This window comes from Thermobia domestica, chromosome 10 (genome assembly GCF_964235325.1).
Source record: "Thermobia domestica chromosome 10, izTheDome1.hap1.1, whole genome shotgun sequence".
NCBI classification, from domain to species: Eukaryota; Metazoa; Arthropoda; class Insecta; order Zygentoma; family Lepismatidae; genus Thermobia; species Thermobia domestica.
Genome location: NC_137463.1, coordinates 39,572,544 through 39,599,181, shown reverse-complemented (window position 1 = coordinate 39,599,181; position 26,638 = coordinate 39,572,544). Strand labels below are relative to the sequence as shown.

Here is a 26,638-nt window from a genome sequence, read left to right as displayed (position 1 = left end):
CTTGTTAACTACTTTTTAAATAATTTTGTATTTATTTTGTAATAAACACAAACCGCTGGTACGTGAATGATAATGGAAAAATTGATGGAATGAGAACGTGGGAGGAAAGGGGAGTACCCCGAGAGAATCCATGGACATGCTGTTGCCCACCACAAACTTACTTGGATCGGGATCGAACCAGGGACTCCACATACCAGAGGTAATCGCTCTCCCACTGAGCCACCGTGACCCCGGTCCACGACTTGAGAACGAACTTTCCGATCAAGACCGAATACAAAGATTTCATGGTTATTTTCAATCGGTGATTCCATCAATATATCAGTAGGTGTGGATCAAGGGCGGAGATAGGATTAGCATTGAAAAAAAAAGTAAAAATCTTTGTTCCTATAAACGAAAGATAGTGAATCAGGAACTCTAAGATGATTGATAGTCAACATTCATTACTTACCTTAAGGGTTTCGTCCGCTCAAAATAATTAGTAAATCTTTTACCTGACATTGATCCGACGTTTCATTCTCCAGTTTCGACTCTCTCTCTTTTTTTTATTTTTTTTTAATCATTCCGAAATATTCGGCTTGCTATACGACGCTCCGAAATGACTCATTTCTACATCCACGTTGGTCTATAACTTTTGCTTCCGAACACCTGTATGTTATTCGTTGCCACGCTCAAACTATATCGCCTCGATTGGGTAGGTGGAAACCTAGAGAGGAATATTTACGTCCTTCTTCCCCAGCTTATACTTTACTGAGTGTATCAAAATTCTGGGACCATACCATAAGCCAACTACGTTATAAACACAGATACAAAAACATGGCAAGATAGGAAGATTGTTTCAAATAGGTGCTTTTAAATCTAAAATGACGGAATTTTCCATTGGGTAGCTTGTTTGTTTATTTATTTACTTATTTTATTTTTTTATTTAACAATCACCAGATACAGCTCAGAGGCCATTTTACACTGGATATCTAAAAACAATGGGAAGTATTTTGGGAAGGTATCGGCCAGGGCATGTTTAGTAGGTACCATCCCGGCATTTGCCTGATAGGGCTGAGGAAAATCCTGGAAAACCCCAGTCAGGATGGTCGGCAGTGCGAATCGAACCCGCGACCTCCCGAATGCGAAGCCAACGGTCTACCGCTTCAGCTACTTCGCTTGGAAATCTAAAAAGAACTTTGGAGAACGAAAGCGGGACTTGCACTGTTACAAGCAAAGTCATTTATAATATGAAGACAAAATAAACTAAATGACAGTCATTCATTGTATGCAAAAGATAATGTCGTCAATGGTTTAGTGAAATGTTATACTAAAGACTTTGGTTAGTTGATTCGTAGTTTGACTTCTCTTTCCAGCACCGAGACTATGTTATTTGGTTCTACAGCTTAACTTAAAATCCGACTTGAAATTGAAACCAGGTCTACCGCGCTGCAGAACCACATACTTACGGGAGAGGTGACCATTTTTTTTAAATGGTATATTTATATCAACAAATATCAATGAAGGAATTAAATCCTTCCGAGTTTTCAATTAATTTTTCGTAATTCTTTTGAAACAGTTTCACAACATTGCGTATACTTATTTCAAAATCATCATTGGTTTTGTTCCAAATTACGCTTCACAATTAATTCTTCTTTTTATGTTTACGTAGCCCACATGTATGTTTTGATGAATCATTAAATTGCGTCTTTAAAAAAATTCGAGAGCTGGCCTCTCAATGGGCGACGAAAACAATGTGCGTCACCTTTGAATGTAATACGCTGATTGCTAAAGACCTATGCTTCAATCTTACTTTCACCTTTAACTGCATATTACATGATCTGTTTGTGATCTTGTACAACTGCTGTCAGCTATCATTCAGAAGGAGAGATGTTGATGTGCCCAATACCTTAGTCAACATTCCGCGAGTACAAAACAACAAAGGTATGAGGCAATGACTTCTAATATATCGTAAGATAAAGAAATGTTATAATCCCAATGGTCTAAGCGTACATAATGTTTGTTTATCTTTCAAAATATTGTGAACAAGAATTTTAGGAAGCCTAAAAATGGATCAAAAGATTAACTATCTTGACCAATACTTAGTTTTTGGATCAGGGGCCATAACATTTTTGAACGGCCTCTAAATCGAGTCTTTGTATTTTCTACGGTGAGTTAAGTGATAGTTGGGGTTTGGCTATACTATATGTAGTTCTCCAGATATAAGGCTTACAAGAAATTTTTTGATTGATATAGATATATTGGAGTTTTTTGAATCAGAGGCCACAAAATTTTTGAACGGCCTTTAAATCGAGTTTTCATAATTTTTTTTAAACGGAATAAGCACATTATACTGAGTTAAATGATAGTTTGAGTTTGGTTACACTTGTGTAGTTCTCCAGATATAAGGCCTACAAGATTTTTTTTGATTCAAACATATTGGTTCTTTCGATCCAATAACTACAACTTTCTAATTAAAACTTTTTACACTCCGCATGAGTTCCTCATGAGAGCGATGTGTTCCGCCTTAGGCACCTCTGATCTAACAACCCGTGTGATATGTAGTGACGCCTATAGTGGTGATCCGAGGTACATTTTATGTAATTTATACTCTGTTCACCCTATTGTGCTCCTTTATTTTTGGGTCCAAACATTTTCCTAAAAAATCTCCAAAAGTTTTCGAATACCCTTAGGTTCTGATAATTCCGTTATAACGAAAAATCCACAGAGCACTATGGACAAACCTATATATTCCTATAGATTTTTAACTAAATCACAATATTAACACTTTCGATCCTAAGCCCGAGTCAGACTCGTTTTGGATGTTTATTTCAAAATGCCGGAGCTCGAGTCTAACTCGTTTTTTACGTAATGGTCCATACGTATGGGTTCCGGTCAGTTGTCTGTCGGCCGTATTAAATACTTATTGAGACTCAGTTCTTGAAGAAATACTGTTCACCTGACATCCAGCGAAGAGTAAACGAACTTTTGCAGGTTGATTGTTGTGATCAACTTTCTGCGTTTGACAGCAGCACGTTCAATAAAATAGTGGAATATGTTGTTTCGGAAACTATTTAATTTACAGAAGTTGTCTTGTTTGAAGCAAGTAAAATGAATATACCTGTAGAATAAACATCAAAGATTTTAGAAGAGTACAGTTTAGATCCCATTCGCAAGGTGAAATTGATAATTCAGATTTAGATTCTGATTTAGAAATTTTAAAAGCAGGTGAGTACATGAGCAGTGCCGTGCCATGGAAAATCAGCGCCCGAGGCGAGAGTATACGACAGCGCCCTCCCCCTCATATATATGAGTGAAATCGACAGACCAGCCGCGAAGCGCAAGAAAATTTTCAAAAATAAACCCTACTTTTCCTTGATTTTGAGCACTTTTTATTACTTTTTCCACCCATTTTATATATATATATTCTTTTTTCCTCCCGAATTTGCACCCCCTTCACTTCGGCACCCGAGGCTCGTCCCGCTCACTTCCCGAGCACGGTACTGTACATGAAAACACCTATATAAAGATATTTGTACGAAGCCCATCCAGAAAGTAAATTTCCCACGCGTCCCATAGCTAGGAAACCGTATGTGGGTTGCAGCGACTGCGCTGACGTGAGAGAGTAAGGTCCTAACTTGGCGCATGCGCCAGCGGAACTTTTGTAGTGCTCTCAGAAGCGTCGTGGCAGTGGTTGAAGATGGAAGTGGTTTCCTATTCCAGCTCCCGCCGCGTTTGAAGTGCGAGCAGTTATAAAGTTTTTTGAATGCACAGGGCATAACGCCGATTGAAATCCATCGTCAGTTGAGCCAGGTCTATGGACCTAACGTTATGAGGAAGCAGATGGTGCGTTGCTGATGTGCGGCAGCAGAACGCTAAAATCTGCATGATGTGGAGGGTAGTGGGAGGTCAACTGTCATGACAGACGACCTTATGGACCTTGTTCGAGAAAACATCGTGCAGAATCGTTGCTTCACAATAACGGAACTCAGCGGTCAGTTCCCGCAGATTTCCCGCTTCTTACTACACACCATTGGCACTGCTCGCACTTCACTTCAGTATTATTTTTCTATTGTATTTTTTTTTTTTCATTTGTTCAAAAAGTGCATATTTCAAACAGCAGTGTAGCGAACTACCCCTTCTTACATCATCAAATTATATATTCATAATAAAATCTAAAGTCCTAAAACTTGCTTGCAATATTTTTAGTGCGTCTATTATTATTTAGCAATGTGCTATAAATTCTTAAAAAAGATCTAAAAACCCCAGAATACTGGAATAAATAAGATCAGATTAGCCCAGGATCGAAAGTGTTAATCGTGAATTTCTATCTCGCTTTCAGTTTACGTTCTATTTTGACGTTAACTTCTTTTATATATTTTTTCGAACTGCACCCAAGTTTTAAATCTGTCCGCTTCCAATGCTTTTTTTTTTAAAAAAAAAACAATATCTATTACAGCGTTTCTTAAACTTACTTTTTTCAAGTGAATACCACTTTGTTACGTTAGAATAATCTACGAATCACCCTATACTTATCTTCTTCTAAAATCAATTAATCTTTTTTGATTTTTCTGCCATATATCACTACACGTATGGACCGTTTGGATACCAAATGCTGTGACTCTAAAATGTAAATTTTTTCAGAAGAGAACTTTGAGGTTCAATATCTCATGAAAAAAAAATCATATTTATTTTATGATTGGAAACAAAAATGTAATTGTGAAGTTTATTTTCTAACGCTGATAGTGAATAACATTCTCTTTAATGTGGTTTACATTATATAATCAGGTTCTAAGTTGTCCCCTAAACATTTTCTATTTTGTGTTACCATATAAACATTCCAGAGGTCCATTTCTTTCTAAAATAGTATGAATCAACATGCCTTTTATTTTCTATCAATAGAATAAATTGTACAAGTTAGTTTTTTTAAAATAAATAATTGAAGGGTATGAATAATGTATATAATCTAAGAATTTTATTATCTTTATCATATTAAAATTATATAGTATATATATATATATATATATATATATATATATATATATCAGATTCTGAACTACTAGATTCGTTTATGCAATGTTGCGAAGAAAATGGTTGCTCAATTCCTTCAGGAAATCTGGTAGTATCTCTATTATTGTCTTGGCGAATCGCAGAACAGTTAATGACGAGAGGTATACTGCAATTTATTTATTAGAAGTAGTCAATACACTTAGATCTCACAACTCCAAACGCCGTGTCATTATGCATAATGACAGTGCAAGCTCTCACACAGCAGCACAAAGGACTTCCTCAATAGTGATTGAACTTATATATATCACACTGCTTATTCACCAAATGTAGCCCCCAACGATTTTTTCTTGTTTCAACCATCAAAAATAAAATATGTGATCATCGATTTCTAAACCTAGAACGGGCAGTGCAAACATACAAAATGCATGTTTCTGAAGTACCCACTGCTAAGTGGCATAACTGTTTCAACTTTTATTTTATTTGAATGAACAAGTGTATTGCCGCTAAAGCTTAAATACGTTGAAAAGCAATAAAAATATTTGCAGTCTTACTGTCAGTTTCCAGACACTTTCAATGCAACCCTCGTATAGTATGTGATGCGCAATTCGCCTGAATTTTATTAGGATTACACTAAGTGAGCCTTAAAAGATTGTAATATAAGTCTGTCTGTCCATCTGTATGACCGACCGTTACTTCAAACGATAACCATTGAACGAAACCGAATTTTTGAAATCCGTTTTTTGCAGTAAACAGCTAGAAGGATTATCTAGTCATAGTAAATACGTTAACACCTTCACGAAAAACGTTAACTTTAACGTACTCTATCGTTTAAAATCTGATTCGGTAGCTATTATGCTACCTTGTACAGCAGCAAAGAATTGTTGGTTGCCTATGGTGAAAGGATATTTAGCTTTTCTTAGTGGAAAAAAAATCAGCATTTATTACTACGATGACGCTTGTGGACCTTATAAGATTGCAATGTTAGTGCGCAAATAATTTGCATGATCCTCTTTACTGTCTTTACAAGAGTTTATCTTTTCTTTCTTTTTTTGATTAATCTACAAGGACCTCAAGAGTACATACACTTCTAGTATGACTTGTAGTCCACGGACAACGGTGTGAAAAATACTGATCTACCATAATGTTTCAGTCATATCGAATAACGTAGTTCCTACTGTCAACATTGGGGATTTTAGGTATAGTCTTCTTCTATTTACTGTTGAAACCTTTGGTTCATAATATTAGTAAGTTCTTGAGTAGACCGTAACCCCTGTTCTCCTCTATTTTTGCTCCTAAACCGTATTTGCCTAATATGCTACCATCTTGATTCCTAAAAAATCGTATTGAAATCTTTCCTTACAAATGTCCTTGAACCCTTTTTTACTCTACCTATAATTTCTCCTAACTTTTTGTATTTCTATTCACCTTTCTCCGTCATGTATCTAGTGATCGGCACATACCTCTTACTATACATATCTCTTACTATGCATAGAAGTACTATGGATATATGCATAGAAGTGCATAGAGGTACTACACATAGAGGTACATATCTCTTACTATGAGATTTTTCTTCTTTCCGTAAAGTATGATCATCATAACTTTATTATCTACACATTCTAGTTTCATTACCACAATCACTACCACGCCATTATGTCCGCTTCTCTATTGCCTAATTAAACCGTTTCATAGTTTCCTCTACATAATTGTTCATCAATATCTTTCCACATTGCTTCATAGATTCCCTTAAAATCAAAATTATTTAGCATGTTTCCTGATTTCCCTTCCTGCAACATGGTATGTACCTAAGTATGTTACATGTTCCCATCCTATCAGGTCGTTCCATATGAAATGTCCATCAATTGCTCTATCTAACCATATATTTACAATAGTAGCTGCTGATAATAAATGTTAATAAATCTACAGTAAGACGCTGGATTTAAAAATTTTGTTCAGGGAGCATGGCCTTACGAAATGAACCCGGTAGAGAGTTGAAATCGTTCTCTGTGATTATGACCTGAAGGCACTAGTTGAAGCTAACCCTTCCATAATTGATCGATAACTTGCTGCCAAACTAGTTTCTAGACACCGTTTCTAGACACCTAGTAGCTCTTAGGAAGGTGAAAAAGCTTTACAAATGAGTTCTTCATGAATTGACAGTAAGGCACAAACTGCAACTTTTGGAGATCTGAACATTATTGAGTACTAGACAAAAATGTCCCTTTCTAGCTCTTGTGGTGTGATGAAAAATGGAATCAGATGCAGATCAAAAACCAAGCATACACACAAACCAAACATACTCACAAGAAAGATAATGGTGTCAACTTGGTGAAATCAAAGGTGAATTATTCATTACAGCTTCCCAGAAGTGAATGAAATTATTAATACACAGTATTGCTGCAAATAAATTGATATGGTGCATCAAAAATTGTCGTCCTCAGAGCCAGTTTTGGTAAACAGAAAATGAGTTATTCTCCCACAGGAAATGCACTTCCATATGCTTCGCGTATGGTCCTATAGCAACTGTTGGCTTTCTGTTGCAGTAACAAGGTTCTGCTTCGTCCACCTTACTCACCAGACTTGTTTCCGACTGGCCGCCAATTCTTTAAACATTTGGATGCCTTTATTGTGAATAAATAAGTTTGTTAATCAGGAAGCTGTCAAAATAGCATGTAAAGAGTTATTGACTCTAAGACTAAGGTGTTCTTTGAAATTGCCATAAGAACATTTTGAAGGCAGTGGGAGAAGTGCATTGATAGCGATGGAGCACAAAAAAAAAAAAAAGCTATATGTTTATGGTATAAATAAAACTGTGTGATAAAACGTTCATTTCATTTAGAGGAGTCTGATATTAATTTTACCTTTTTTCCCCTAATATGTATCGTTTCCATTTCTGTCATTTATATATAGGCCCCTATAGTATTAATGCTAATATATCGCAGTGCTCAATTTTCAAGAAAATACAACACTTTCAGCTGTAAACACGAACGAAAGAAAAGCTAATATTTACATAATCGGTATTGTAGAAGTGTAATGACTAAACTATATTTACAACGCTATAATAGTAAGATATTTGTGGAGTAATTCGGTGAAAGAAGACCGAATTGGTTTCTTGCTTTGTATAACTTATCCATTTCGTATTACCACGCCGCACGCTGGACGCCACTACGTAACGAGAGTTATACACAAACTATACAGCACAAAAACCAGCTATAACCTTATTTCACTATTTCCCCCACGTCCAAATAATAAACTTGCACTCTGTTCAAACACCAACTAACTTTATTTATAATTACAAACAAGGGGGAACTCAGCCATAGCAAATACACTCAAAATATTAACAAGTCCTGTCATGTTTCTACATTCTTCGCGCAAAATTCTCTCCCGCAATACACAGATTATAAACTAGTACAAAATGGTAGTAGTTTCTTGTGTATTTCTTCTCGGAAATCTTACAATAGTTATGTATTCTGAAAACTAAAAATGTATTCTTTTTAAAAGTTCGTTATATGGTAGTCCTTCTAATCATTAACTATATCTCAAACTGTTCTGAATTTAATTTCAATCTTATCCTACCACGCACATAATTATAAAGCTTTTGTCTATCGGGAAATACCAACATGGGCACCGATCCTCCAGAACCTAAGGGACTTGGGCTTTCCCAAAATTCTCTTAGCTTCCTCTCTAGGATCTGGATATTTTTCGCTTGGAAATTTGACAATGAAACACACATACTCGAACGAGTCTCCTAAAGTCATTCAGAAATAAGCGCAACTGAGTACTTGCAAGAGAAGGAAATTAACTGAATGGTTATTGTTTGTGCGCTGTAAGATAAAAAATAACGAATTAGTAACAAAAGCAAATGTTTATAGAAGAAATGGAAGGAAATTGGAGAACTCTGTGGAAATCAACGCTGACGAGATGTTACCCATCATAAACTCACATCTGGCGTAACCGGCGATCGGAGCAAGGATTCCTCTCACCGGAAGTGAGCCCTCTACCACTAAGATACTGTGCCCTTACATCTGACAAAGAAAAATGCCTTAGTAAATATAAAAACAATAGAATGATCGTAAACAAGTAAAAAAAATATCCTGAACTAGAAATCATTCTTAGGAATCCGTCGTAGCTAAGTGGTCAATAATAACGGGAAATTGGATTTAATTATGGATGAAAACTCATGTGACTTGGATCAAAAGATAAATTGTAAGTTTACGTTGTTTGATATATTATAACCTCGTGTATTTAATTTCTGAAGAGCCCAAACAACACAGATACAAAGGAATCGTTGTCGCATTGAAGGTCATAATGACTGAGCAACTGTCCACTATGAAGGTGAACTCTTGACCTTATGATTTTACACTATATGAAAACGAAAGGTTGCTTACTTCAGAGTTTTTACTCATAGTTTGTAATAGGCATAATCATACTTAAAAACCTTCCAATGAAACATGTCCCTTTAGCTTTCAAGAGAGACTTCAATGGAGCGAGGATTATGCTGGGATTCTGTCTCCAAATAAAATTAAATGAAAGTTATAGTTTAACTTTCCACGAACATGCCCTTTATGCTAAAAAGGGGCAGGTGATTAATTAAAGTGAATGATTATGAAAGAATTGGTGGAATGTGAATGTGGAAGGAAACGGGAGAACTCCGAGAAAATCCACGGACACTATGTTGTTAACCCCATAATCACGTGAACGGAGGACGAACCAAGGGTACCTTGTACCAGAGGCTCTTCTATTGAGCCAACGTACATCCGATTTCTATCTCGAGATTAGAGTATAATTAGACGATCGGAAAGAGAAATGAGTGTCTGAGATTTTTTATTAGATTTTGCAATACTCGTTTAAATTCGGACCTCTTCCGTTTAGGCAATTTTCTGTAGATTCATATATGTAGAAATCGTTAAACTAAATCCCAGCCTACTGGATATTGTCTGATACATATGGGTACAGAAGATATTAATAATTAGTTAGTTTAGTTATTTTCAGCGGAAATAGGAGCAATGTAAGTAAGTTTTCCTGTTTAGAAGAAATCAAGTAGCAGTGTCACGTGTATATCATATGTGAAGGAATGGATTTGACTTGATTTGAGTTTAGCATCTCGTTCAGCAGCGAGGCTATGTGAGGCGTGGACCCTACAACTTAACTGGGATCAGAATCACAAGCACATGAACTTCCGCTGGGAATCGAACCCGAGCCTTTCACATCAGAGGCGTGCATGCTATTCACATAGCCACGGTGAAGCTCACTACGTGAAGGAGGTTTGGTTTATATGATGGGGTATTTCCTCAATTAATATTGCAACCAGAAATGAGAGTAGATTCCGATTTTAGTAGTGCTTAAAGTAGAGATGGAGTATATTCTTGAGACTCTTAATTGATTACAGGAAATGGCTTCTCGCTTTCTATTCTAGAACCTGATATCTGATGGTTATTGCGCCACATTTTCCCCCCTTTTGTTGCCCACGTTTCGTGGTTCAATTCCCGTTGGGGGAGTTGAGTTTTCCATGTTGATCGAACTTAAATCGTAACGAATTTCAGTCTTTAAAAAACGTTGTAAGCTTATCTGTCTAATGTGTACGTATATTATACCAAAAAGAAAAGAAAGAAAAAGGAATCTGACGTAGTTGATCTGTAGTGGAAGAAAATTTAATTTTATAAGAATTTTACAAGATAATGGGCTTATAGAGCATTGAGTTTTCCTTAATTTTGTATCGGAAATTCACTCTATGACTTTTGGGAACTCCAAAACCGAAAAAAACGTGAGTATTATTCATTACACTTTATATTCGTCAGTATTACTGCTGTTGCACAAGTATTTACGTCACACATAGGGTTGCTAACCATCATGATTTTATCGCTATACTTCTTAACAGTATTTTGTCTTTGAAAGTCCCTTGACCTGCCTTGTTTTCCCCCTAGTTCTCATGCAACATATTCATATGTGATATATATATATATTTCTTCTTCTTAAAAAAAACTGGAAAAGAAAATATACTTATGTGAAAATTTGTGGAATTTGTAACTTGTAGACTTTGAAAAGGAAAAGTTTTCGTTTAAAAAAAAATGCTAATGAGGCAAAACCTCTGAAGAACAATCTGTTTTAGAAGAGATGAAAATCCTTCAGTTTAATATCTTACAATTATGCTTTTTGGGCGAAGGGAGACGGATGATTAAGGCAAATGAATAATGATGGAAGAAGTGGTCGAATGAAAATGTGGGAGGAAACGGGAGTACGCCGAGAAAAGAAGCCATACAAATGATATTATCCACCACAAACTTACTTGGGTGGGGACCGACTCAGAGACCTCACGCACCAGAGATAAGCGATCTACCAGTGAGCCTCCGTGTCCTTCATATATTTTAGAAAGAAAGAGAGGGAGGAGAAGAAGGAGGAGATTCAAGATGAAACTACCCATTCTTAAAATTGCGAAATGATTTAATAGTAAAACTTTTAGTTCCAGGTCCCTTAGTTGTAGCCTTTAGACGAATGATTTGATTTGATTTGATTTTGAGTTTAACGTCCCGTTCAGCAGCGAGGCTATATGAGACGTGGACCTACTGATTAACGTGGAATCCGAACCACATGAGCTCCCGCCGGGAATCGAACCCGGATCTCCCGCGCCAAAGGCGCCTACGCTAACCGCTTAGCCACGGAGGAGCTCAGACGAATGATTAATGACAGTTATACTAGTATATGTTTAGTAAGACTATCCATGGCTTTGGATTGATTTTAACAAAAGAAACACTGACCAAAGCTTAAAACACGCTTTATTTTAAATTATAACTTATACCGTTACAAGTTATAATTTAAAATAAAGTGAGTTTTAAGCTTTGGTCAGTGTTTCTTTTGTTAGTATATGTTTGTTCAATGTTGCAGATAAATGACTGAAACATCCCGTCCTTCGCACGAGAAGAATAATGTTTATGCGGAAAATTTGAAAGTAAAGAAATGCGTGAAATATAAAACGACGAGCAAAGTCTTCGGCGTTGCCCTTATCGATTCTCGAGTCAGCTGATATTCCCATTCTTTGCACGCAAAGCATAAGGTTGATCAAAAAGAATTCAAAGATCTGAAACTTATACAACATACACCACTGAAGGGACGGTTGGGTTGCCTATCTCAGGAGTTAACCGTATGTAATATTTGCATCAAAATTAATCCCCAACCCCTTCTTGAGTTAAAAAAAGAAATATCGAAAACTTGGCTTCCTACAAAATTAGATCTGACAAAAATCTGTATGTATACAAAATTTGCTGGCACATTTCTATACGAATATCTGATTAGTGTCAGACAGACACTCACGTTTTTTTTGTTTTTTTTATGTTAATGCTAGCTGTAAACACCCATCTTTCTGAGATCTTGATCTAAAACCTGGATAAAAAGAGATGAAATTATCCTTTGCATTTATGTAACCGTGCATGCCCACAATGTACTGTTGGTTCCATATACGCAAGGCGTTCTTAGAAACAGCAAGAAACTTTACATAAATTTTTACAAATATTCTCAAGAACTACTTGAGCAATCGTCACATTTTGTCAGAATGTAACGAGTTAAAATTTAGGAACCAGTTCACTTTGAAGCTGATATGCAAGCCGGAAGTGTTAGAAATTAATCATTCCCGGTTTTAAAGTTGATCGCTATAGAGCCAAAACGGTAACAGACAGAGAAATGAAATGAAATATTTGAGCTTTACGTCCCACGATTATGCCGGCTAGGCTAAAGGAGACGGTGATGATGAGAAATGAATGAAATGGTGGACTGAAGAAAGTGGAAGGAAAGGGGAGAACTCCGAGGAAACCCTCGCACAGGTAACAGACAGAGAGAAGCGATTTTCAGCAACCAAAAGTGATAGAAATTCACAACAACTTCCGGTTTTAATATTGATCTAAGAGAGCAAAAATGATAGCAGATAGCGGAAAGCTGTTCTGAAGAATCAATTTAGTGTTTTAAGCATAGTTAGTATCTTTTGTCTTAACCCTATAATCGAACTAGAAGTGACAAAAAATTAATATTTCCAGCTTAATCGTGGACTTTCATAGAATAAAAACCCGTAATAGATGACAAGAAACGGTTTTCTGTCATCAATTAAGCGTCCCAAAAAATACATTTCGTCTCCACTCTACTTTTCTATTAAAACCGGAAGTGGCACCAGCAAAGGCAAAAATAAACCACTTCCGAAAAAGATAATGGTCGTTATAGAATGAAAAGGATAACAAATAGGGAAAAATGGATTTTTGCAATCAATTAACCGTCCCAGTTCTCATCTCTACTCCAGTCCCTCTCTGTTAAAACTGGAAGCAGCAGAAACCAACTACTTTCAACATTAACGTTGATCGTTATACTATGAAAACGGCAACATATAGCGATAGGCATTTTCCTAGAGCATTGCAACAATATATTGCACCTCCATTCTATTTCTATTAAAACCGGAAGTGGCAGAAAATCAACAAGTTCCGGTTTTAACAGTGTTTTCTATAGAGCAGAAAAGGTAATAGATAGTGGAAAGCGGTTTCCTGCACTCGATTAAGCGTCCCAAAAATATATTTCATTTCCATCTTTAAGTCTCATCTAAAAGCGGAAGTGCTGGAAATCCAGTACAACATTCGGCTTCAATATTTATCTACATACAGCAAAACCGATAACTGATGGGAAGAAATGTTTTTTGGAATCGATTTACCGTTCTAAGAATAGGTACCATCTTCTCTTTAAACTTTTTTTTTTCAAACCGAAAGTGTTAATATATATTCCATAATCTATTCTAACTTTTCTACTAAAACCAGAAATGACATAAATCTACTTACTTCCAGTTTCAAGGTTGATCGATATAAGTTAAAAACATTAAGAGATTGCGAAAGGCAGTTTCCTGTAATCAATTAAGCATCTTAAGAATATATTGCATCTCCCCTCTAATCTATTTACTAAAACCGTAAATGGTATAAATGTACTACCATTTCCGGTTTCAATTATAATTGAGAAAGCACCATGCCACAGAAAATCAAATTTCTTCACGTGGTGTACACGTGACATGGCTACTTGTTTCTATCATGGCAAAATTGTGAACTGATGAGCACAAAAGATTTGACGTGACTTTTGTGGAAGCTGCATTGATAGTAAAAACAAACTTTCAAGTAAGCTTATACAAATATTTTTTTCTTTTAAGGATTCGTGCGAAGCCAAAGGAAACTGTTGCAAACGGGAGTAAAGGATGTAACGATATATACATTTAAGCAGCGACGTAGGTACCATAAATATAAAGGCTATCAGGCAATAAGTAAGACATTTTTAATCTAAGTGGTATCATACAAGAGCATGGTTAACTGGAAGCTCAGAGAGTAATAGGAGAGGGAGTGGGGACTTCAGTTCATTTTAAACTCTACATACAACAAACAACTGAAAGTTTCAGGGGACTGACAATGGTCGCAAGGAGATTGGGCCCCTTCTAGCCACCCTCTAACTACGGGTATGATTTCAGAATACTCATTTCGAAACTTCACGCTACGTTACTGCATTAAAGTAAGAATAAATCCGGGAGAGGGAGTCTTCTCTCTGTATCAATGTGTTAGGTTTCCCTTTTTTCTTTATGTGTACGGATCTTAATGGTAGAGCTTACTTGTTTTGCAGAGGATCTCTGGTTCGATTCCAATTTACGTGAGTTTTTGGTCGACAATAACCCCATGAGTTTTTCTCGTTTCTCACGTTTCCTCGCGCATTATCATTTCGCCCAATTCTTTCATAATTATTCCAAAACGCCGGAGCCCGCGTCTGACTTTTTTTTTTAAGGTAATAGCCCCTATGTACCTTATTATGGGTAACAGTCGGTTGTTAGCCATGTTAAATACTTAATGAGACTCGGTCTTTGAAGAAATGCTATTCACTTGACAACTAACTTTTGCAGGTTGATTGTTGTGATCAACTTTCTGCGTTTTTTCTGCAGCACGTTCGATAAAATAGTGGAATATTTTGTTTCGAAAACTACAGGATGGCTTAAAAGTAGGTATACACCCCTACATACACCCGTACATTGATCAAATATAGCATTCTAGCTTATAAGTTTATTTGCCTCGGCTATTCCGAGCTTAAGATATAAGTAAAAATACATTAAGAACAATTAATAAAGAAACTTTGCCTTAAACAGTCTTTTCGACAAATGATTAGCATCATACTAAAGGCCTGACTACTGCAGAAAACATACGTTAGTCGAACTCTTTAGTATGGTACTAATCACGCGTCAGAACGACTCTGCATAAGGACCACTAAATCTACCTGATGGATAACAATAAGAAATGATATAAAAAAACAATGAGTTGATCAGTACGGGACTGTATACCTACTTTTGGGCCATCCTATACAGTTCCCGCAGAATTCCCTCTTCGTATTGCACACAATTGTCTCTGCTCTCACTTCACACGCGGTGGGAATATTATCTTTCTATTGTAAAATAATAATAATAATAATAATAAATATATCGACTGTTCAAAAGGCAAATATTTCAACCAGCAGTGTAGCAAACTACCCCTTCTTTCATCACCAAATTATATAATAGTAATAAAATCTAAAATCCAAAAAATGTGTTGCAATGTTTTCAGTGTATCTATTATTATTTACCAATGTACTATAATTTTATGAAAAAGGCCTAAAAACCCGAGCATATTGGAATAAACAAGGTCAGATTAGCCCAGGATCGAAAGTGTTAAAACGCATAATGTATGAGACGTTAAATTATAAAATTCCCATTACAAACTTCCCATTCTCTCGTCACGTAACAATCGTCTCTGTGTCTCGATTTTTACTTGAGAAGGTTGGCAACCATAATCATGCACGACAACTCAAAGGGCTTCACATCTCTTTATCAAAGGTCTATAAATATAACCTCTGTCTGTAGTTTCCTTTGGTATAGAGAGTATTTCCTCTGCCATCTTACAGGAAGAAAGGAAGAACGGAAAAATTCGCTCCTGCTTATACTTAAACTAAGAATAATATAACCCAAAATGGGATTTCCAGTCTCCGATGTTTGTTCTACGTGTGTTTAACTGAAAAGGGCAAGAATTAACGTAATAATGCGTTGGAAAAACCCTGTGAACAACATAACTGACGGCATACAAGTTCAGTTACCTCATCCGCTCTGCTCATCTGCCTGAATGACCTTAAGGTATTTCAAACAAAAAATATACCTTTTTGTAAGATGCTGTTGGTTTTAACTACATTTGTAGCCAAGTATCACATTCTTCAATACAAACATTTCTCAACCGATCTTTCATGAAGCTGTATTAACACTAGACTTCCGAAAAGTGACAATTATTGAATTGTACGAGGGTTAATGCAGTATGTAAATAAACCTTTTTTGATTTCCAAACTAAGCTATACATGAGAATGGGAAGAGTCGTATAGAACGGCTGTATCCTTTCGTCCTTCTGTTGACAAGTGTCAGAGCAAAAAAAGGCAAGAGTTAGTGACATATGACTTTTAGAAGTACACTCACCAGCCGAAACATTATGTCCACTCGCTACGTCTTGAACAAAGTCGTTGGGCTGATGTAAAATGAGGTAAAGCAGAGTCGATTGCGAGATGTTTAAAAAGTATCACACTCGTAGCGTTGTCAACGTGTACGATAATTATCGAATCATACGATGAATTTACCCCCCCCCCCGTATGATGTACGATACCTGATGTACGATAATAGAAAACTATACGATAGTTTAACAACTCCTAGTAAGATGCAAAGATAAGTCTAGAAATAATTGAAATTCAAAAGGAATTTCATTCACTGCGTGCGTGAAAAAGAATAAAAATTTTGCAACACATGAGACAAAATCGCTCAGAACATTCCAAAGATAACCAATGTCTGGAGAAGGTAAATGATGCACGTAAATTAACGTAATTAGAGTAGTAATCAGGAGTAAAAGTGGATCTGAAAAGGTAGGGGGATGGTAGGTAGCGGCGTGACGTCACGCCGTCTCCCTGCCTATCTTTGCCTATTGTATTTTTTTTTTTTTTAGGAACGCCGTTTATATTTTCTGGACGTGAGGGGACGGGATCCCCCCGCGTTACTCCGCATTTTTACCCAGCTGGTAGTAATTGAAAACTTTTTGTTACATTTTAGGTCTATTGTACTTGAAAATCATAAAACCAATTCAACTGTTCACACATGTTTATTATTACTAGAAAATTGGTTAATCTGAACATTGCAGTTTAACAAACATTTTAAACACCGATACTGTATAAGACGGAACATACATCCAAGCCACTAATAGTGTTTATACTCCAGGCAAATGGTTCCGCCTGTAATGAAACCAGGGAACACGTACCCAGGAAACCAGCGTTATCGATTCGATCAAGGAGTATTTACTAGCTACTTGATGTTGATAAGTTTTCACATATAAAGGTATAAAGTGTTGAAGGAAAATCACAGAATTTTTTTTTCCGATAGACTAGCAAAGAATTGAACTTCTATCTTGTTTTCTATGCAGATTTTTAAACATAGTTTTAGATGTAAACGTTCGTGTTAATTTCCTCATAATAATAATAATAATAATAATAATAATAATAATAATAATAATAATAATAATAATAATAATAATAATAATAATAATAATAGAGTTTGATATTGAGATTGGAAACAAAATATACGATAATTTTACGATAGAAACGATAATTACGATAGAAATAAAAAAGTGCTACGTACAATCATATCTTTTGATAGATTTTCAATGCTACTCACTCGATTTGTCAGTGTGACGCTTGTACGTAGAATAGAAAAGGTCGGCGATATATCAACGATTGATTGGACCCAGTTTGTTATGGGCAGACAACTAGGAACGAGCATCTCGGACATAGCGTTACTTATTGCCTCTTCCCGAACTGCCGTGGTTAGCATCTTCCAAAGGTAGGAAAAGGGTTATAAAACCATCACCAAACTACAAAAAGTTGGGTGAGCACACCTCATTACAAAATGTCGGACGTCGTTGAGAGACGAGGTCAGTACAGTCAACAGCAAAAATATCTTCCCCTGACTGCTGTAACTGAATTAGATGGTCTAGTACTTTTGCTGGTATCATAAACGCCTGGACAGATGCAACCCAACATACACGTAACTTTTTAAGCAGTGAATACGCCTGTGGAGCACTGAAACATGCTTTTACTGTCCAATTGATGGAGAAACAAAATCTCCATTTATGGTTAATCTCTATTGTTTGGTACGTGTTATCCAAGGAGTATTATATTCTTATCAAAGACATAGTATATATTTTTCTCAACCTACTGTAGATCTTTGGCTTAGTGCGGTAGGAACTGATTTTATTGAGTTTTTTTAAGAAAGTGTGTTTCTGTGCATTTTCTTCTGTTTACAAAGATAATGCAAACTTTTTTAAAATATATTACAGAATACACAAACACAAAATAAAATAATAAAACCAGGAAATTATTCTATGTAAACAATTATCTATATTGTTTAGAAAGTCCGAGAATGCCGTGAGGTCTATTTTCGACCATCATGAAAAATAATGTACATTATTATCAGGTTAATATTGCAGAAAATTAACTTTCACCTTTATATTGTTAATTTGTTACACAGTAGTGCTTCACCTCGCACTTTTTTTAATGATATTACTCTAAACAAATTGACTTCAGGAGCCAGCAAATGACAATAAAAAAGGAACTTTAATATACATCTAATGTATGAGTGTATTAAAGCATTTAATAATAGTAAATGCAAAAATACATTAAATCCCTTTTGTCCTAGTTCACATGCTGTCACTTTAACACTAATTTCTACAAACACACCTACCTGTCTTTTAATGGAACATGAACATATTAAAGCTACCAGCATGAGATTCCTCTCTGCATGTTAATGGAAGTGTATTTCCGACACCATTTCCTCCCCTCCCTCCTTGTTTCCTTTTAAAATGTTGTGACATTTTTCTAACGTTTGTCGTTTTATCTTCAACTTTGCTTTTTTAAATAAGTGTTACGCAACATAAAATTCACTGAACAAACCTTTTTTTTAAAAAAAAAAAAATGTTTGTTTGTTATCTTTTGTAAAACGCTTCATTCAGAATTTCAGTCACAGCAAGTGTTCTAATATCTTGATAACAATCCACTATATTCCTTCAGTCACAACCATTAACAAAAATAATTTCGCAACATGGTCTTTTAAGTTTAATAGCTCAGCTTTTCCTACTATCAAATCTATTGGTGCTAAAGAATTAATTTTGCTATGGTTATCTATTTCTACAATGGAAACCTGTGTGGTTAAATGAAACTTTCTGAGTTCTCAGTTTGTAATCTGTTACATAAAACAACATTTCTAAAAGAACAAACCCGTTAAAATCTAAATTAGTCATAGTACTTCCTGTGAATTTTTATAGTTTGAGTTTCCACCTATTATTTTTTTTTAAAAAGTAAATTTTTAAAAAGTAAAAGCTGTTAAATTAGTCACATGTCATTTTAGCTTTATATCTATGCAAGAGAGCCAGCAATTGCTGCAGCGAGGGGGCCCGAGACCACGATAGCTCGTAGAATCGCCGAAAAACCAAAACCATTAAAAAAAAAATAATAATAATAATAATAAGAACAGGAAATCTTAGATCAGGGTTTAGCAACCTATTTCATATCACAACCTTCCGTTTTTCACATCTTGCCAGCAACCCAATAAGTAATTTTTCGATTTATAATAAGATATTTTTATTATCGCTACTAGCAGAATACCCGTTCTTCGCACGGGGAGAATATGTTTCATTTTAGACATAGAGAACTGAATTTAAAGGATACCGGAAGTATCACTGTTTATCTCAGCGATCTAGAAAACTATGGATTCTACATTAATATCAATCGGTGATTTTTGATCATTTTTATATATCTCCCCCTACCTCTTCTCCAAGTTGCGGGGCTGAATTTGGATTTAACCGGCAAGGGAAATGTTACTGTTCATCTCAGCGACACCGAAAACTATGAATTCGGTACTAATATAGGTCATTTTCAATTATTATAAATATCTCCTCCCTCTCCCAATTTGTGGGGTTGAATATGAATTTAAACTACATCGGAAGTATCACTGTTCATCTCAGCAACCCAGAAAACTATGGATTCGACACTTAATATCGGTCATTTTCGATGTTTTATAATATCTCCCTTCTCCTCCTTCCCTAAGTTGCACCGTCAAAGTGAAATAACAAACAACATCACAGACCTGCACCTAATCTATGTTGAAAAGTTTGATCGACATTGGGCGTTTGGTTCAAGAGTTATTAAGATTTATTTATTTTTTATATATCTTCTCCTCCCCCTCCCCTACGTTGTACCGTAAAAGTGAAATGACAAAAAAACTTTCCAGGCCCAAGCCTCATCTATGTTGAAAATTTGATTGAAATCGGTCGGGTAGTTTAAGTATATATATATATATATATATATATAGATAGATAGATAGATAGATAGATAGATAGATAGATTTATCGCTTACAATTGTAAATGTATGTAGCTGGTAATGGGTCACTTAAGTCACAACTTTTGTATGGGTCATCCGGTTCTTTGTTTCGCTTTACGGACCCTATCTAACCCAGTGACCCAGACAAACACGCTGATTCGGACAGACCTGATGACTCTGACAGCCTTGATAAACCGAACACACTGACCGACCCGGAATTATCCGAAATATCATCTCTGTAGCGTTACTGCAGAATTTTATAGCTGATAAATGACATTCCCTACTTGAGCTCGGACATTCGTTTGTTTGATTCTCAGTGTGACATTTCATAATTAATACACCATCTCTTGAATGTTTCAAATATAGTTTCATCTTTATTTTGTCTCCCCATATTGAAAAATAATGCACTGCTTTTTAAACACAGACTATACAAAAAGATTTAACAAAACACAGTTTGGCCTCAGTGGCATCTCTTATATTCTAAACGACAAGTTTTACAGGTTCGCTCGGTTAAACTTTGATGATTACCTATAAGAAAACCATCCATCGTATCTTTTCGGGGATTTTTATGTGTTTACACTCTGATAAACCTTGTAGTTATCTTTCAGTGTAGTTATCTGTCACATACAGACGCAAACAAAAGCGAGAAAGAAATTTGTAGATTTAGTGACAAGGCAGAGAGAGAAAGATAGAAAAGAAAATCGTGTTAGGACTACATTAAAAGCCTCGCACGTACTCCCATGTGTATTTCAATATCGAACCTGTTCCGGTCAGACCGGATCACTACGAGTCATGTGTGTGGTCTAGTCTATCCGACTCACCCGGGTCACTGGAACTGGTAGATCATGGGCCAGGATCTTCGTGATCCGTTCCACAAATGGTGTGTAACCGTTACATGGAAATGGGAATAATAGTTTGGCTATAAGTATGGAAATAAAAATTTATTTCAAAATAAGAAAGTCAAAATAATCTTTTTTTTTTTTAAAAAAATCACCTCCCTTCGAGACCCCATGTATTCCTCTCGTGAACACTAAAGGTTGCGATCCCAAGATTGAGAAACACTATCCGTTGCCAATATAAAATGTCAAAAATTTGTGTGTTTAATATTTTCTAAAATTACAAAATAGACACAACGTCATACATGGCTTTTACGGTCGTAGGGCGAGGCTATGTGACAACCTAGTCCATTTGGGACCTCTAAGCCCTATTCCCTTTTTATCTTCTCTACGTACGATCTCTACAGATATTCTGGGTAATCACAAAGAGTATTAGACTGTTCTGAATAGTGTAGAAGTGGTTTAAAACAAAGTCAAATTAGCAAATTGGTAAGTTTTTTTTAACTACATATAAATCATAAGTAAATAAATAATCTAATAGAATATAAACTATCAGTTATAATTCGCAGCAAAGGATATATTTTCTAGTCCCATAAAAATATGTTTTTCTCAATTTTTCAGAAATTACACATCGGAATTTACTCTCAAGCTGTTTACTTCCTCTAGCTTAATGCCATCTATTGAGTGATATAAATTTCATACTTGAACAAGATTACCCTAAAACAAGAATAAAAGTTTAAGAGTTAATTATAATTTTGGGGTATATCTTATTAACCGTACCGTATACTGGGCTATGTTTCATTAGTCGTACCGTATAATGGGATATATCTCATTAGCCATAACGTATACTGAGCTATATATAATTAGCTATGTACTATTAACAGTCTTGCTTGTGTCATAACGGAAAGCTTCTGAGAACATACTTCATTATCAATTTCATCTTAATATTAAACGTAGTTTTCGTATTACAAAATATTTTAGATTTGCAAAAGCATTCGTTTTTCTCGAAAACTACTCATGATAATTTATACTCATCCATTTGTATCATTTTGTTCAGGTTGATGGGATCTATTGATTAGTATATACTTCACATTTGGACAGTAATTTCCCGCCAAACACTAACGGTATAAGTGCAGAAATGTATGCTTGTAGTTCACGGAAGTGTGTTGGTAATACTGGTTGAGCCATAGATGCCGAAGGCCCAGAAATCTAATTTCTAATCATCCTAATCCTAGTGACAGGCTAATATGGCCATAGATGCCGAAGGCCAGAAATCTAATTCCTAATCATCCTAATCCTAGTGACAGGCTAATATGCCATAGATGCCGAAGGCCCATAAATCTAATTTCTAATCCTAATACTAGTGACAGGCTAATATGGCCATAGATGCCGAAGGCCCAGAAATCTAATTTCTAATCATCCTAGTGACAGGCTAATATGGCCATAGATGCCGAAGGCCCAGACATCTAATTCCTAATCATCCTAATTCTAGTGACAGGCTAATATGACCATAGATGCCGAAGGCCCAGAAATCTAATATCTAATCCTAATCCTAGTGACAGGCTAATATGGCCATAGATGCCGAAGGCCCAGAAATCTAATTCCTAAACCTAATCCTAGTGACAGGCTAATATGGCCATAGATGCCAAAGGCCCAGAAATCTAATTTCTAATCATCCTAGTGACAGGCTAATATGGCCATAGATGCCGAAGGCCCAGAAATCTAATTCCTAATCATCCTAATCCTAGTTACAGGCTAATATGACCATAGATACCGAAGGCCCAGAAATCTAATATCTAATCCTAATCCTAGTGACAGGATAATATGGCCATAGATGCCGAAGACCCAGAAATCTAATTCCTAATCATCCTAATCCTAGTGTCAGGCTAACATGGCCATAGATGCAGAAGGCTCAGAAATCTATTCCTAATCCTAATCCTAGTGACAGGCTAATATGGCCATAGATGCCGAAGGCCCAGAAATCTAATTCCTAATCCTAATCCTAATCCTAGTGACAGGCTAATATGGCTATAGATGCCGAAGGCCCAAAAATCTAATTCCTAAACCTAATCGTAGTGACAGGAAGATATGACCATAGATGCCGAAGGCCTAGAAATCTAATTCCTAATCCTAATCCTAGTGACAGGCTAATATGGCCACAGATGCCGAAGGCCCAGAAATCTAATTCCTAATCCCAATTCTTTTGACTCGCTATATCATGACTAAAAATGATGTTGATCCATAAAGTATCTTACTTCTTGTGAAGTTCTGGGTTAATTAAGCAGCCTTAAGTGTGTATGTTAATGCGTCTAGAGAAGGAAAATATTTCACTTGTTTTCGGGGTTGTTGTTGGTGATTCTTCATTGCGTGGAATTTGGTTGCTCTTCTAAAAAAATATGAAATGGAAAATAAAAAAAAGAATTCTGTCCTTGACAATGCTACAGTGCTTTACGTCATTTGCTTTCTTACCTGTTATTATGAGGTCTTTAAGTCACGTGACTTTGATGTCCAGATCTTGGGGGCGAATCTGGCTTAGAGGCTTAACCAATGCTCAAGACCGTGGATAGGTTGATGCCCGTAAACACAGTCCATTGGTATAGAGACTTCCTTGATATTGACCTTCAAGAGCAACATGAACGCATCTGGAAAGAGAAAGATTACTAACGTTTTTTCCCCACAGTCAGGCGACCAATCCACTATATCTTTATGACGTAAATTCTCATTCACTAACACACATGTAGACACACACACGCATAATACATACTGGAATGTCTAGAGACCTGCAGTTTCAATTTACTTTGCCTTTGCTAAGGTTCTCGACGCACATGGCGGATGTAGTTTTTGAACGCTGCATGAGTGAGTGAATGTCGTTAAACTGCGATCATTGTCGTTGAATCAGCTTATAGTGCTAGCAGACAACAGCTGTGAGTATTTCATAAATAAATTGTTAAATAACAACATTCCTACACCAAGATTTTAACCTTCAGCCTAACATTTATATTACTAATTTGTCCTTCTTCAAACTAGTCTCCTTCTTAATATTTTTGAAATTTTTCGATCTATAAGTCTTAATATTTTTCAGCTGATTCAAAAATGTGTATTTCTATTAACAATACCCATATAGCCCTTTTGGGATTTTTCGTACGAATTTGTACCATGAATAGTGTTGTGTTTAAACATTTATTAAGCTCATATAACACGTATTGAACCCCCCCTTTTTTTTAATTGGTCAAGTCAAGTATGGACCAAAGAACACCCCAAATATGTTTTGGAACCGGACGGTCAATTTGGCTGCGCCAAATGGAGGCGGAGGAGTGTGATACTGTTTTGTTTTCTTAAGGGCATTCACTACAGCGAAATTAAACTACCGTTTATTTTAGAATTTTTCTGTAATATCTTCGAAAACAAATAAAAATATTCAAAAAGCAGACACATAGTGAACTAGATAATATGATTTTGCATGTGATACCTTTATCACAATTCACCTATCTGCTTTTGGTATGTCGCTATTTACAGAATCCACACACACACACACAAAAGCTAAATCTATCCACAGTTGCAAATCGAAAGCAGATAGATAAGTTGTGATAACGGTATCACATGCAAAATCGCATTGCTTAGTTCACTACGTTTCTGTTTTTCGAATATATTTATTTGTTTTGAAGATATTACAGAAAAACTCTAAAATAAGCGGTATTTTAATTTCGCTGTAGTGAAGACCCTTTTAAGGTATATTTCAAAAAATTTTCACGCCCTTAGTTTTCAAGATATCCGTTTGAAATTTTGCATACGGATTGTATGGACTTTTGAGTATTTCTAAATTTTTTTAATCCCTACGTGAACCGCGCCACGGGTCCGAGAGGCACAAATATTTTGATTTTTTTGAAAGAAACTCCCGGGTTTCTCCGATTTTCCCCTTTCTGGTGTGTAATACGGACAAGCGAGTGTTACAGTTCGAAAGGTTGCTCTATTCTAGAAAGAAAACGAGGTATGAGCCATGATCCATTGATAAATAGTAAGGAAGCAGTAACTCTTCGACTGAAAGTCTAAAATTTACCTCTAAAAGCAGAAATCCCAAAAGAGATAGTTAGTAGATCCTACTTTTAGAGTTTTATCTTCAACCGTTAATATTTCCGAAAATCTAGTCAATTGTTATTTATTTTTTTTTAAATATCAATTCACATCTTAACACCCAAGTTCAGGTCACAATACTTTTGAATCATTTGTCGTCACCCTTTAATAGTTTGGAAAATCCGTTTACATCTATATTTTTGAATTATCAAATCGTAACTTTAGATAACACGTTTGGTTCATAATGTGTAGGGACGTTTGTATTCAACTGTTAATAGTAACTTAGAAAACGCTTTCATTTTTTTTTTGTTTTTGTTTTTGTTTTTGAGTTATCACTAATCTTTAGATACCTGTTTGGAATGTTTGTGCTCAACCATTAATAGTTTTTGGAAAACCTGTTAAAATCTTACATTTGAATTGTCAGTTTGTTTTTTAAGATAGCAAGTTTGGTTTCATATATATATTTACAGTACCGTTCCATTATAAATTTGTGTCGTGTAAACTGATATTAGAATAACGTACCGTACGCGTGATATTAATGAAACACCTAGGGTTAGATACCAGTCATACGTTCAAATGTTACGTTCTTATCATATGCCCCTACGTGATATGTTCTTATCATATGTCCTGTTATATTATGCAAGTATTAAAATTGTTTAAAAATTGGTTACAAGTGGCGACTCATGAGGAAAGTCGTGTCTGTAAAAATTTAACTTTGAACGCTTCAAACTAAGGTAAATTTTCTTCTCTTTGTTTGAAATAATAAAATAAGTTTTACCAATGTGACTTTCCTGAAGGGCCGCATCTGTGTTAAATTAACCTAACCCTTTCAAATACTTTCGCTATTAGCAACCATTAATGAATGAATTGTATTCTAGCTACTTTATAAGAAAAACAGTGAACAAATACATAAGCAACCATTAATTAATGAATTGTATTATGGCTACTTTATAAGAAAAACAGTGAACAAATACATAAGCAACCATTAATTAATGAATTGTATTATGGCTACTTTATAAGAAAAACAGTGAGCAAATACATAAGCAACCATTAATTAATGAATTGTATTATAGCTACTTTATAAGAAAAACAGTGAATAAATACATTTGTTGATTATTCAGATATCAAATTGCTGTAAATGACATTATGATCTTTATAAGTTTTGAAACCAATCTTCGTGCTTGGAGTTGGTATTTCTGTAGGCACTTTTCCGAAGTAAAACCTTTTTTAAAATAGTCATCTTTTCAATTCCTTGGAACTTTGTTTCTCTTGATTCAAAATTCGTCATTTCATCACCCTAATATTCGACACTAATGTACTTCGG

The 26,638-nt window shown here is 35.6% G+C and overlaps 1 protein-coding gene across 3 annotated transcripts in view; it reads left to right on the top strand.

Annotated features, from left to right (window-relative positions):
* The window catches only part of LOC145662457 (putative fatty acyl-CoA reductase CG5065), a 139,504-nt gene that overhangs the window by 35,224 nt on the left and 77,642 nt on the right, over window positions 1-26,638 (top strand). The window contains exon 1 of one of the 3 annotated variants that reach the window (XM_081728053.1): window positions 23,926-24,167. The exons of 1 other annotated variant lie outside the window; for it this stretch is intronic. The gene's annotated coding sequence lies outside the window, so the exon portion shown is untranslated. Of the gene's footprint in view, window positions 1-23,925; window positions 24,168-26,638 lie in introns of those variants that run through there. One more of the 3 variants, XM_081728051.1, reaches the window with a different exon arrangement.